This window comes from Micromys minutus (assembly GCF_963924665.1).
Source record: "Micromys minutus genome assembly, chromosome: 5".
NCBI lineage: Eukaryota > Metazoa > Chordata > Mammalia > Rodentia > Muridae > Micromys > Micromys minutus.
Genome location: NC_137974.1, coordinates 44,706,608 through 44,722,408, shown reverse-complemented (window position 1 = coordinate 44,722,408; position 15,801 = coordinate 44,706,608). Strand labels below are relative to the sequence as shown.

Sequence of the window (15,801 nt, the reverse complement as noted above, 5' to 3'; positions counted from 1 at the left end):
TTTTATAGGCTTCTTTCATGTTTTTACCTGTACTTTTAAACTTAAAGTAGGGCCTTTGGGCTCCAAGGTATCCATATTTATTATTATTATTGTTGTTGTTGTTGTTTTCTTCCTTCAACAAAGCCTCAAGCCCCGAGGCATGACTCTTGGCCCTTTTAATCTCACCCCTGAGTCCCAGAACATTCCATGTCCTTTTAAATGGTTGATGAATGAATGTATGATGTCTACCTCAAGAAAAACACTGGCAAGGAACATGGGGTGCACATAGCTCTGTTGCTATAGTAACCAGCAGGTGACCTCAGTGAATAAAGGTGGCTGAAGGGGCAGACAGTACTTGAGTTACTCATGCTAAGTACAAAAGAAAATACAGCATAAACCTGATGGCCAGAAACACACCAATGATCTACTGTCTTGGGTTTCATCTTGCAGCAACTGCTGAGGAAGGCTTGCCTTTAACCGCTGCATTATGAGAAGGAGCAAGAGAACAAGAGGGACCCCATGTGTGGATGTGTGGTTATCTCTGTCCTGTTACTTGTTCACATTATGCAATTCTATAGCCCTTGGAGGTAAGGTCAAAGTTCCTTGGTCTGTTTATCTTGGCATTAGTAAGAAGGGATGCTAAGTAAGCTTAAAGAAGCTATGGATAAGCTTTTTATGGGGTGACGCCTTTCTCATTGTAATGGATGGTTAAGTCCTCAGCCGATTTTGGATATCTGTTAAGATGGTAAGAGGTTGCCCCCAACTCTTTAAATTCGATCAAGACAATGCACACCCAGAGATAAATGCTGGTCCTATCCAGTAACCTAGCAAGAGAGCAGACTGTACCTGCAAATCATGTCACTACACAGAACTGAAAGAACATGAACAGAAGAATTTTGCTGAGGAGACAAGCCCAACAGGCGGTGGTGTGCTGTCCAAGCACACGGAGACACCGGGCTAATTTTCTTGCTTGCTTTGGGATGTCTCTTTTCTTCTGTGACCAGCTTAGGAAAGGGGCATCATTTGCCCATCACTTCAGAGCTCAGGGTGAACTTTAGGTTGATATTTTAATTCATTATTTTACAAATAGGAAAAGCATCCTTCTGAAATTCTGCTCATTCCCTACCCACTGGAGATGGGACCACCTCATGCAGTAGAGAGTCCCTAAACTGATCAGAGCAACAAAAAAATGATGGTGTTGTCACTGTCACTGTGCACATAAGGAGATGAGTCAGAACCTGAATCACAGCAACTCCATCCTAGTCAGTTCTCCACATGGCTGCTGGACTGACCCTGGTTTGGATTTGCGTTTGAATATTATCCATAATGTATATTATCTTAAAACCGGGACGATATCTGTCCTCCTAGGACCAAGTCCTAAGAAGCATTTTTCTAAGTTAGAAAACTGGAAATGAAGCAATAAATAAGTAAATGTTTGACAAAGTACAATATCCACTGAGATCTAAAATATGGTTTCTGTGAGTTGGGTGGATCATAAGTTGGGGAGCAGAGAAAAAGAAGTGTAGTCAAACATTTACAAGGCAATGGAATAAGATGTAGAAGGGAATTTCATGCAGTTATCACACGGGCACAGAGTTGCTCATGACTTCAAAATAAATCATCTTCGTACAAAAATAAAGCCCAGGGAATGAAGTTATATAGAGCCATCTGCTCCAATTCATTTTCTTGAATAACTGTTTCATATATGTGTATATATATTATATATATATACATACATATATATGCATGTGTATAACATGAACGTAAATATATGCACATATATATATACCCTGTAACTGTGACATACATACACATGTCCAAGTTAGTTTTAAAACATCCAGAAATATGCACGACCATTATGGAAACACTACTCCAGCTGTGCCCCATTTGCGAAATAGCTTTTGATCCAGTCGGCTCCTACATCTATTGTCAAAATACATAATTGACAGACACCTGAGTCCTCTGACTCCTCTTTTCATGATGGTTCTTATCTTACATTTGTTTCATCTCGGTGAAGAAAAATGCAAACCATGGAAAATACCTACTTTAATACAGGAAGATACAAAGCTCAAAGGACACTGTTACAGGCATTCTTACGCCTTTTCATCATGTCCTAGAGCCCAAGGCTAAGGTAATGTGGCAAGTAATGTTCTTCATTTAAGCTGAGAAGGGTCCCAGCCGTGAACAAAGCTGACCCTTGTTCTGGTCTTTGAAAACAGGCAAACAGGAGGCCACCTTTGCTTGCTGTGACCTTGACTCCCCTTTTGTTTCTAGCTTGCTGGGAGAGTCTCAAGCTAAGCACTGAACAATCTGATTACCACACCCAGGGAGAAGGTGCCGCAAGAACCAAAATAACTTTTCAAGGAACAAATCGTAGGCATCTAAATTACCCCTTTGACAGAGTAATGGATCTTGCCGACGAAACGGGAGCAGAAGGCGCCATTTATCTTGACTTCACAAGACCTGTCAACTTTTCTGGCTCTTTTCTGAAGAACGCATTCATAAATAATTTGGGAAATTATGAGTTAGACCTTAAAATCTTTAAAGTAGACTACCACACCTGGAAATGGCACCCCAAATGTAAAAATTCGTGATATGCAATTGTGACAGTTAGGAAATGTATCATAAGGCAGCTTAGCCAGGACATATCTTGGTGCTATCAACTTCTGACGGGAGTCACTCATGTGTTCAGAATTCAGTTATACCTAACTCCATACCTACACGTGTGTTCAATGGGATCATGAGGGGGCTGGGCATGCCAGTGATGGCAGCTCCCCAGAGTGTGGAGTCTCTCCAAAATCTTTATGTCAAAGACTTTGTCTTCAGTACTTCAGAATATGACCCAATCAATTTCAGTCTTTTTTTTTTTTTAATGGAGATGATTGAGGCCCTCAGGGTAAGTAGTCCTTCAGTGTGACTATTGTCATCATAAACAAACACTTAGCTATGACATATACAGAAGGAAGACCCTGACAAACAGAGGAGCAGGGATTGAAGAAAAGATCATTTAAAGGAATCCTCACCTGAGGATCCACTCCATATGCAGGCACCAAACCTAAGCATTATTGTTGATGCCAAGAAGTGCTTAAGGCAGGTACCAGATATGGATCCCTCCAAAGAGGTTCTGCCAGAGTCATAGAGATACAGTTGAGGATGCTTGCAGCTAACCATTGGACTTAACACAGGGACACCAATGACGGAGCTAGAGGAAGGACTGAAGGAGCTGAAGGGGGTTGCATCCCCATGGGAAGAACAACACCATGAACCAACCAAATACTCCAGAGCTCCCTGGGACTAAAACACCAGTCAATGAGTAGACATGGAGATGTCCATGGCTCCAGTTGCATATGTAGCAGAGGATGGAATTGTCTGTCATTAATGGGAGAAGAGGCCTTTAATCCAGTGAAGGCTTGTTTACCCAGTGTAGGGGAATGCCTATAGGGTGGTTGGGAGAGTAAGCACCTTCATACAAACAAGTGGAGGGGGAGTGAGGATGGGAGTAGTGGGAGGGTATGACAGTTGAGATGTAAATACAGAGAATATCCAATAAGAAAGAAGAAGAAGAAAGACCCTGGGAAATTATCAAGAGAAGTTGGCCATCCACAAGCCAAGGGAAGAAGCCTTAAGAAAAAAAAAAAAAGCCTGATTTCCTTGGATTTAGAGACCCTGAAACTCTAGAGAATAAACATTTCTTGTTTATGCTGCTGGGACTATAGTGCAGAGAGTCCCAGTGGCCTGGAAAAGTCTATGTAGAGCCCTGTGCTGAGCAGCACATGCATACAGAATGCCTATGGTATTCAGGTAGCTCTCGCTGGGCCAGGAAAGAGCAAGCCACAGGACAGAGGAGCACAGGGTGGACAGCAGCATGGCAGCACAAGCTGTCAGGCAGAATGCTCACTCCAGGACTGGTTCTGGCTGATGCAGGGGAATGACCCCGATATAAGAGGACTGTAGGTGCCCAAAGAAAAGACTATCAGCAAAGGGGGAGATGACATGGGCTGAGTCACAGTGGACAAGGCATCCTTCAACCTGCTTCCAGCTGGTTTCCAAATTCAATTCTAGTCCTCAGCTCTCGAATAAATTCTCTGCCCCATTTCTTGTGTTCTTAAGGCACATGCGGCCAGTGGCATGTCCGGAGAAGACCACGTCTTTTATCAAGCAGAAGCTGAAAAAAAATGTATCCAATGGTGGAAGCAGAAGATTTCAAATTGGAAATGGCACATCCTTTTGGAACAGGTGATCAATCAATGAAAGAAGCCTTTCACGGGGACATTTCCATTCTGAAAATGTGAGAATATTCACATTCATTTGGTCTTTCAGGAGGCCTGGTACCCGATGAAATAAATCAAATGTTCCTTCTTTAGAATTGAATATAAAGTAAACTTATGTTGCTTTTAAAAATATGGCATATATTTGAACATTGTAGTGAGTTTCTTAAGATGATTTCATACAGATAGCATACGGGGTTCACCTCCCTCCCCAGTCTCCTATCTCCCCTGCTCACTGGTCAGTGTGAGAATTACATATATTTGGATCTCTTTTGTTTCATTTTACTAACGAATGCACATCTACATGTGTGCACAGTATATGCACACCATGGCCTATGTTTGCAGACCAGAGGACAGTTTTCCTAAGTCCTTTTTCTCCTTGTACTTCTTTGGGGAAGAGCCTATTTTTCTACTGACATGCTAGGCAGCCCAGCCCAGGAGTCTCCTGCCTCTGCCTTCTGTCTCACCATAGAAGTGCTGAGATTTTAGATACAAGCTATTGAATATGGCTCATGACATGACTTAGGTGGAAAAAAAAAAAAAACAAAACTCGGGCCACCAGGCTTGTGTCTCACATTCATTTGCCCATAGAGCCATCTAAGTGGCCCAAAGGTTGCTCTTTTAAAATGTAAAAATCACAGTTCTTCCATTTTCTATAAATCGGAGTTCAGATGTAGATTTAAGAGGATCCAAACATAGAGAATTAAATTTGTATTTGATATTTACTATTTAGAGTAGGGGAATGCTGTATGTGTCATGTTGTGATTCTCGCTATCATCTGTAAATGATTTACTCTCGGGATGAAGACAGAACTCCTGCATCAAAGACAAGCAGAGCATGGAACTTCCCCTTGAACTGTTGGAAGGACTGGGCGTGGTGAAGCATGAGCTAGAAAAATGCACCATTTCTAGATGACATCACAGTTCCTTCGTGGTGAAGCTCGGTGATCTGAAACACGACAAAACAGTAAGGTGCAGAAATATAACCTAAAATCTTTCTCTCAGGGTACACAAAAGATCTCTACAGCATGCTGGGATGAAAGGTGAATGGAACAGGACTTGAGATGTGGGAGCGAGCGGGGCTTTCAGAGATGAGGGCGGGGCATTTACAGATGAGGATGGGGTGTTTAGAGATAAGGGCTGGGAATTCAGAGATGAGGGCAGGGCATTCAGAGACGAGGCTAGGCCAAGATATTCCCAGTGAACACCAGCAAAATCCCCAAACATGTAAAGATTAGAGATACCTGAGTCTCTTACACTACCCCCAAAAGGCCTTCTTTACTTTTTGATTTACTTTTTATATAGCCCTTTTGACACTGTGATGCGAGACTATCATTTATATAACATTTTCGCCTACAAAGTTCAGACTCATGAGCTGTGCAATCAAGTCACAAAATGCACTGCAAAAGAGTCTCATAGCGCTTTGAGTAATTTACCATTGCATGTTGAACCATCTTCACGGCTGTCCTTATTTGCATGTGCCACATGAACCACAGGTTGGGCACATCTGGAATGAGGTGAATCAAGGACTATGGATTCCATTTGAAAGGTTAAAGGGAGGGCATTTTCTTAGCCAGGGGCTGAGTGAGAACCTATTCTCCGGAGGGCAGCAGACTGCTATTTTACACATAGCTCCCAGTATGCTCCAGGCTGGTTTATTCCTTCAGGAGAAACTTTGGGCGGGGGGGGGGGGGGGGGGGGGAAGGAGCATAAACTTGGAGACTCTAGCATTTGGAGGTCATCAACTAAGAGGGTGTCTCTCTGAAAACATCAACTTCTAAGATCTGATAACTACTGTTAAATAAGATCAAGTCTCCTGACACCAGATGAAGCCTTCCCATGTGGGAAAGGGAGGTAAGACAAATTAAAAAGAACAAAGAAGAAAGAGAAGTATTTCAGAAAGTTTCTTAAAAACCTAATATTAAAAAGTCCTCAGAGAATAAAAAAATATATTATGGTCGTGAAACAAAAATTGCTGGCTATAAAAAGGAGGAACAATATATTAGACATTAAAATTTTAATATCACAAATTGAAACTACCAAGAGTGTTAGGAAATAGAGGAGAACCTAAAAACCTGTCCCAGGTATTATGACAAAAAAAAAAAAAAAAAAAAAAAAAAAGAGAAAAAAGAATCAAGAAGTGTAGAGCTCAAGAGAAAACACAATTAAATCAGAGAAGTCATTGAGACAGACTTGGGAGGGTTAAAAAAATGACGACCAGGAACTATTTTAAAAGAGGTCAAAAGAAATTCATAGGACAAAAAGTTGCTCCAAAGTCAATAATGAAAATATCTCTGAATTATAGTTTGTGGGTTCTAGATGAAATTATCTGCCCACTTAGCAAAATGCTGGATCAAAAGCAACCCCTGAGTGCATTGTTTTGAAATTTTAAAAACAGAAGGTTTTACCAGCTAAGAACCAGTAAATTATATACTTTATCTCCTGTACACAGCTGAACAGAGCCCTCCAAAGATGGCTGCTCCCATTGTTTTGAAATTTATAAAGGATACTACATTTATAAGAGGATCTTTACAAATATGATTAAGAATCTTTAGAATGAGTTTTTTTTTCTAGATGACCGATGGATATTAAATACCATCACCAGTGTCCTTAGAAGAGACAAAGAGAGAAAGAAAATGATGCCAAGGTAGAGCAGATGCTTGAGGATTCTGGGTTAACAGTCCAAGCACAAAGATATTGGCCCTTGCTAGAAGCTAGAAGCAGCCAAGCGTTTCTGGAAGGTGCATATGCCCTGATACCCAGTCTCTGCTGCTTTGGTACCACTGTTAGGCCTCTGATGTCCAGACTGTTTAAGATACCCTATTTAGTAGAACTTGATACAGCAAACAGAAGAAAATAGTGTGTGTCTGAAAGGTCATGGGACAAAATCAAATAAAGGACCTTTTCAGATAGTCTAGGAAATCTGATGGTAAAGAATGTCTTCACAATGCATGGGAATATGATCTACCAGCAAGGGAGTGAGCAACAGAGTAAGAAAAGCATAAGGTCTCTACACTATTCCTCCTCTAGGAACTCTTTCAGAAGGTGCTGAAGTATGTGTCCCCATCCACATGAAGGAGGGATCTAGGAGACATCTGGACATCTGGACTTTAGATGTGGAGGAACCAACTCTGGAGGGCCATTAGTGCTTCTCATTGGATTGAAGGAGGGAAGGCTTTGGAACGCCACTGAGAAACAGTCTTGAGTCCTGCTGAGGGCCAGAAGCATTAACTTGGAGAAGTGTTACCAAGGAAACAGGTGGGACACAGAGGTGAACTGGTATGTCTGACCTTTCTGTAAGGCTCATAGAATGGTTGAGGAAGCAGCAATGCCGGTGAAAAGCCGAGCCAAGGAATGAAACAATGTTAAACTCCACATCAGGCCAATATAATGCAAGAAGGAAAGGAGGCTAGCTGCCTGAGCCAACTGTGAACAATGAACGATACAATAAGGTAAGTGTTGCCAAGTCATTTGGCAATGTATCCGTACTGCAGCAGGCAGGAAGTGTATAGGAGAAGGTCCAAGCGACAAGGCCCTCATATTCCCTATCATGGAGCTAGGGCATAATATTTATCATGAAGAATAAATATCAGCATGTGCCTGGTATTTGGAAATATGAAAATAAATGCCAGAGAAACATTTGAAAGAGGCTGCTGTCAGGGAGTCAACATTGCAAATAGGGCTGGTGGCATTACAATTCAGGAAATATACTTAGATTTCTAAAACTATTATTTTTTTTAGATATAACTTTGCTTTAAAAAAATTAAGATCAGATAAATCCATCTTTTGTGGGATGGGCTGAACTGTGGCCTTCCACAATCTGTTTGCTTAGGCCTAAGGCACAGTCCAACAGAAAGTGTGAGTTTGTGTGGAGAGACTGTTCAGAAGTGACTAAATTGCAAGATCCAATGTGATTGGTATATTTATAACACAGGTGGGGTGTCTAAAACAAAGGTAATCTATACAGGAAAACATCAAGAAAATTCACTGAACAAGGTCGGAAAGAGACATCTCTCAGAGAAATTCATTTCTGCAGGTTCTCTGGTCTTAAGCTCATGGTCTTCAAATCTATACAAAAAGAAGTTTCTGTTAAAATCTCCTAAACTGTGGTACTTTGTTAAAGCAGCCCTGCGAGAGAAAAAAAAAATATGGTGCAGTTACAGTGTGGTTATTGTTCTGTTTAGGGAATTACCCCTGTCAATCACATGGGGGAAAAGATAAACCCTGGGGCAGGAAATGAAAAATACAAAGGAAGTGTCCTGACTTGGGCTTGGGCATACATGGCAGGTTTGGGGCTAGTTCACATGGAGCTTTCCTGACAATGAGGTGAGCTAGCTACTCTCTACCCATAAGGAATCAGGAACAAATGCAGTTTAGAGAAGATTCTGTTGAGGTCAGGATTAGACAGAAGCATCCTTCCGGGCATGATTGTCTCATCCTTAGTGTTTGGTGACACCAAGTTCACAGCTTTCCCCTTGGCTACACTTGGCACTGATGGGAGATTTCGTGAGGTATGAGCAAGGAGCAGACCGATCAGAGTGCCAGTGTCTCCAAGGAGAACAGCAGTTGACCCCATGACAGCAAACATGTTTTGCCTACTCAAACAGCATGGTCTCCAGCCCTGTTAGCAGGTCACTGTCCATTTGCACATAGACTGTCTCCCAGAGGCTAAGGGGATGCTTAAGAGCCTAAAACATACCATTGCTTTTAATCCTTTAAAGCAAAATCACATTCGAGAACACAAAATAAGAACTGCCTAATGTTCCACTTGACTAAAATATCTAAAGCACACTCCCCCCCCCCCATCTATACATGCACACTCCATCAGCCCACACGTTTTACTTTTGTGCCCTGGATTCCATCCCTGCTGTGGTACTTCCTGTTTCCTGGGTACCATGATTTCTCTTTTCCCCTGAATTATTCTCACTAGTACACATTCCTGCTAGAATTTGTCACATCTTTAAAAAAATTCTCTTGATCTCACACTCCCCTCTTTCCCTCCTGATATCAAACTCCCTGAAAAGGATGGCTGCATTCACAGGCTTTGCTTTTTATCTGCTATTCTCTCAAACAGACTTTTGTCCCCAGTCGAAGCACTAAAAAGAGCACCCTCCAAGGGCACGGCACACAAGGACCTCGTCTTTCTTGACCTTAACCTCTCAGCAACATTAGCTGTGGGCCGGTCCCTCCTACCCTCTTACAGACATTCCTTATCTGGTTTCCAGGACACCAACTTCTCGTCCTTCATCTCTTCCATCCCTAACCTCCCCTTCCCTGAGTTTTTTCCCTCTTTCAGATTGTTAAATGCCCACAAAGCCTGGGGCTCTCAGTATTATATTCCCTAGGTGAGCTCATCCCATTTCATGGCTTTAAAAATAGCCTATGCGTTGATGATGGCTCTCCGATGTAAATGTCCAGCATCTGCTTCTGTGGGAATCTATGTTGGCGAGCATGAACCTATTTAAGCTCCAGCTTCATCCTCTTTCTCACAAACCCATCTCTCTTCCATTCTCTCTTGCTTTCCAGAACGGGGAGGCTGAACTGTCTGAGCCAATCAAGTTGCCATGATGACACAGCCTTACTATGTTCCGCCTCAGGACAGATCCTTACTATACAGCTCTTTTATTACAGTTCTTGCTATTTTTAAAAAGTATTTTTTTTCCTAGTGGGATTCAGAGCCAAAGATGATAGGAATATAGAATTAAAAGGAAAAGTCACTAAAGAGAAGAAGTTATTTCTATCCAAGAATAGGAAGGCATCAAGAATATAAAGAACCATCCAATTGTGCCTCATTCTCTGCTGACCAACTCTTCAGAAATTGAAGATGAAGACGGGGTGTGAGCCATCACCACAGGGACTAAGAGAGGCAAGAAGGATGGGTTCTTCTACGTGGGCTCAGATGGCCCCTGGATAGATGGGCCACTGAGAAGGGAGCGGTGACATCTTTTCTCCAAATACTTATAACACCCAAGTCCCAAGTCTGTTCTGGAACATGTCAAGGCATGCACTCCAGGGAGAGAGAGGAAGGATCTAATTACCTCCCTGGGGTCCATATAACTGAGATTTATAATGCCACATTCCGTCACCACCATACTTTGCTTACAAAGTGAACATGCAGCATTAAACCTGGCACCATCTGGGACTTAGCCAGTGCCAATCAGTGGCTTCATGGGGTTCACACCAGAGAAAGTGGTCACACATCTGTGGAGTCTCTAGCCTGAATATTTTATTTTCATACCCGGTGCCCTTCAAGTTTCCTTCAGAACACACCACAAATAACAGGTTTTAGCACATCAGGTGATATTTTTTGTTTCCTGGAGCATTTAAATTAATTTTCTATTACCAATGCAAATGTGTACGCTTCAATTTGCCCACCACACAATAAAACCTAATTTAAAGCAATTAATGTTCATTAATGGGCCCATCTGCATGTTTATCACTTTATCCTTAAATACTGGAGATGTGGTATCCAGAGCTCACAGCTCACTTCTTATCAGCATGGATTCATCAAGGGTAAGTCTATAGCGTCCCATGCCAATATCTCAAATCTTTACAAGAAAACCTGCACTGCTTTCACAAGAAAAGGCTGAATACCATAATGATAAACATACTTAATTCAAAACAAGGCCACACTCCTCTCTTTCTCTTGTCATTCTTGGCCTCTTTGCCCACATCAGTGAGAGGGTCCTGACTACTGAGGGTGGCAGCAGCCTAGGTTTCTATGATGTTCTCCACGACACAGAAGGTCACCGAATGGGGGAGTGGATCAGTGAGTGTTGCTGTGTCAACCAGCATTAGCTCTAGCATAGCATCCGAGAGTCACTGTGGCCATGTATTACTGGAACCGTGTGCACTGGTGAACTCTGTCCAAACTTCTGGAGTAGGAGGGTCTTATTTTCATACTGAGGGTGTCTACATCCTCCCACTCCCACCAAAGCCACTAAGATAATGTTAGAAGGTAAAAAAACAAAAAGCTATAAGTAAAAAAACAAACAGGATCTTCCAGAACAGCCTGCTGATTCGCAAGCTTAGGCTTTGTCCCTTATCATCTCTCTCTCTCTCTCTCTCTCTCTCTCTCTCTCTCTCTCTCTCTCTCTCTCTCTTTGTGTGTGTGTGTGTGTGTGTGTTTGTGTGTGTGTGTGTCTAAGACACAAAGACAGAGTGATCTTTAACTGTTCAGGGTCCTACAACATGTATAACATTGTAGCATCTGTACTAAGGTAACTGCACTGATTACAATGTGTTACCATGTATACATTCTTTAATACAGAGGTTGGTAAATGGCAGTGACTGGACAGATGTTATGGTGAGAAAACCAACACACTGGATAACTTGGAAAGAACAGACCTTTTCAGTAAAGCTTTCCCTCGGAGCCATGACTGAGGTGCTAAGATGTGAGCTCTTGGTATAGACAGAAGAAGGCTGGCAGGAGAGTACATGCAGGTGGCTCCTCAGCACTGCCTCTTACATTCCTAGAGCAAAGCACAGCAAGTGCCCTTTCTGTGACTCTACGGTGTCTAAAGTAGAACAGCCAAGTGTATGTGCGATTCAAGGGGGGAGGGATCGGTCAGGCATACATTGGCAAGGTTGTAACACATTTGCATTTTAAAAACTATTGGTACTGAATAAAGAGCCACAGATAAGACGTCTCTATTTGTGAAGGAAAAACAGTTAGATGTTTCCATACATGTGATTTCAATGAAATTTACATTTACGGGTCATTATCATTTTTGGAGAAGGCAAAATGATATTGTGCTTGTCACCAGAGGGACAGATGGAGGAGAGACTAGGAAGCTGACAGGCTTGCTGACTGAAATGAGTAAAATTTACGTTCCTACCAACCTAATGGCAAACAATTATCTATGAACTAGATAACAAATGTGCTTCTTCATCCTAAAACTTGACATTCACTATGGAAGTTTCCAGAAGGCATCTTTTCTGTAAAGAAACCATTGCTTCTGTATTCAACACTTAGTACAGAGTTTAATTGGATAGTGACCCTCCTGTAATCTTTGGTTCTAACTGAGATATTAAGAGAACAGAACATTTACCTGAAGTTGTCTGTTACCTTCTGGGTTTATTTCTCTGTTTAAATATTGACTTACAAATGCAGTTTTACTTCATATTCAATACCATTTACAGATTTGGGCATTAGTAAACTATGAACTAACTTTCTATGCAATCCATAGTCATACTATTTTATTAATATCATAAATAAAACAAATACAAGTGGGAACTTTGGTGTTTACCTTGAACTGGAGATTGTTGGCATGACAAAGAACATTTTGCCCATATGACTGAGTGTCATCTTATGTATTAAAACTGGGAATTTGTGTTGGTATATATCACCATAGGTGACAACATATAATTAAATTTTATTCATATACATTTTGTGGCATTTAAGTTTCTCTATAATGTCAGTTTTGATTGTTTTGTTTTATAAACATACTCTCTAAGATACAATAACCAAACACAAAACTGTAGCCTATGTAAAATTGCATTTATTGAAATAAAATACAAGACCAATTTGAATTGTTTTCATACATGCATAAAATATAGCATTACTTGGCCAAGAAGTAAAAGTATAAATAAAAGTTAAGTTGAAACTATGAATATATATTAACAAGTTTTGATGGAAATAGCAATATATTTATAATCCAAATCACTTATGTTTAAAATAAGATATTAGAGTAGAGCAGAACTACTACAAGCCTAACTAAAGTATCAAATAACAACAGAAAACGTATCTTCAGCCACTTAAAGCTAATTATAAAACCAGCTTCGTGATGTAATAATATCTAGTAACAATAGAGAAGGGACAAATTGAACTCAGATGAGTATGCAATATTCTACTGGGTTGATGATGGTTTTTTTTTTTTTTTTCAGTTCAAAAATCAGAAAACAGAATGTAAAGAAAGAAAAAAACCAATCATCTAGTACAAAACAAGTACCCTAGATGCAGAAATAAATGCACAGATAGATGCGGGAAGCAGGAAGAAGAGTTTGGGCTACCCAGGTTTTATTTGGCTTCATAGATTAAGGAGGAAATAATGACAAAGCAGGTGCCTGTACAATCACATGCAGCAGAGAATAGGAAACAGAGACTAAGTTTCCAAGGACTTTGACTCCCTTGACTAAGGAGTAAGGTCACACACTGTAGCTGGATACAAGGTGATCAGGTACTGTCAGCTACCTGTGCCTTGATGTTATACACTCCATAAACATGGAGGGGTGTTTCATGGTCAGAATGAGTGAGGGAGAGAGATTAGTTCTTAGGACATAGAGGTACTTAGTTGTGGGTGAAATTAAAAGGGCTGGCACAAAGCCTGTCATTAGATGAGAAGGAAAGGAGACGGGAACAAAGTTTTTGAGAAAGAGGAAGAGGGAACAGGAGAAGAGAGGCAAGATGGAGGAAGACAGGGTTGAACCTCTCTGGGTGGCTCTGCTTAAATACAGGTTGGTACATAGATTTTAAAGGAACAGGTTTGTACTGGATTTTGTGTTATCCAGATGGGCAAATGGATCAGAGATACTCTCATGTAGCAACTTAATTGAGTTCAAGAGAAGCATCGTGGTGGGGTACCATGCTGGAGAAGACTGCTGACCAGTCAGTCAGAGAGAGCCAAGAATAGGGCGGCCGAAGCTTAAGGCTCAGGGAATGGTAGTGAGAGGGAGCCGAGGTGGGTAGTGCAGAGGAGTACCACCTGAATCAGATAGAGGCGGGTGGAAGCATGTCTGGAGGACACCAGGCGCTGTCTTTTCTAAAATTTCATGAAACACTTAGTGAGGCACATATCTCCCAGAAAACACCAAACATGCAGCCCAAATCAATCACCAAGTTTTGAGGAATTGTCAGTTGACTTGGTCTTGAGCCGTATTTTCTGTTACAGAGCTCAGAGGTGTGGGAGTAGGAGATGAAAATGCACATTTAGACTCAGATAAGGATGAAGAAGAGGATGATGATTATGCCATAAAGAGGACAATTGCTGTCAAGTGTCAAGTGAAGCTATTCGTCTGGATGACTTCACATCTTAAATCCACTGTGTATGTATAATGTATATGTATATGATGTATGTATCTATCTCTGCATCTATATCTATCAATATCTATCATCTATCTATCTATCATCTATATATCTACCTATCTATCTATCTATCATGTATCTATCTATCTATCTATCATCTATCTATCTATCTATCTATCTATCTATCTATCTATCTATCTATCTACCTATCTACCTATCTATCTATCTATCTTCCTTTTCTGTCTGGTGTCTGCATTTTTTTAAATTTGTTTTGCTTTGCTTTTTGAAAAACACCTTTACATTGTATCTATACAACCTAACATTGTATCTCAGGCTGACCTGGAACTTCCTTCATAGCCAAGTTTGACCTTGAACTCACAGAATTCTTTCTACCCCTGACTCTACAGTGCTAGATCATAGGCATGAACTAGCACATTAAGCCTGTGAATTCTTTTTTTATATGTAACTTTATTGAGGCATAATTACTTATCACAAAATAAACTTGTTGCATGTGCAGATCTGGATTGCATCTAATACATGTTTAATGAGGTCAACTCTCACACCATCAGTTTTAAAATGTGGTTGTCATTTTAAAATATCCCCTTAAGACTTGTGTATACTCAACCCTTTTTCATCTCCCTAAATTGGCTTTATAAATTTTTTTTCTATAGAGATCTCAGGCAAACAGATTCATGCAGTAAGATGGTTCTTTTCGGACGTGTTTTGTTATTTAGGGTAACATTGTGCTGGTTCATTCACTCTGTGGTATACATTAGTAGTTTGTATGCTTTTTATTGATGAATATCATTTAGCTATAATATGGATTTGAAATAGATGGAGAAAGAACTTGGGGGCTTCTATTAAGGTTTGTATATATTTTCACATGTTTTTTTTAATCTTCTGGCTTTATAACATGAAATGTCTCTATTTCTAGTAAAATATTTTTTTAAGATTTATATTATTTGATATTAATATAAGGACTCTAGTTCTAGTACAATTATTGGTACAGATTTCACACACATCTTTGGGAAATTTTATGATTTTAGGCTTTTGCATGTAAGTTTTTATGCTTTTTGTGTGGGTTTTGTATATAGTAAACTAAGAACTAAGAGTACAGTTTTACTCTCGCCATGTGGATATCCAGTTTCTCATTTATTGAATAGATTTTCTTTTCTCTGCTATGCATGAACAAATACTAGCTGCCATCCATTGAATGTTTGTTAAACTTTTATTATTTGTTGAGAAAAATATTAATTTTCTATAGCAATTTATAATTTTCAAAACACTTCTCAATTTATTAATGTTTTAGTCTTACAGAAATTTCTACTTCAGTGTTACTGCACCCAATGGATAATTATTTTTTATCATAAATAAATGAAAGAAACTTGATGGAATTGTGTTCTGATGTATTGATATACTTCACACTATAAAAAGGAGATTCTCTTCATTAAAGATTTAATTGTCTTTTAATTCCACAGATTTTTGTGTAAAATAAAGTTACACGATGATTCAGTACACTTCACAGAGAAAA

The 15,801-nt window shown here is 40.2% G+C and overlaps 1 protein-coding gene across 1 annotated transcript in view; it reads right to left on the bottom strand.

The window, feature by feature from the left end:
• The window catches only part of HS6ST3 (heparan sulfate 6-O-sulfotransferase 3), a gene marked incomplete at both ends in the record, with an annotated part of 687,002 nt that overhangs the window by 149,565 nt on the left and 521,636 nt on the right, over positions 1 to 15,801 (bottom strand). The window lies entirely within an intron of this gene.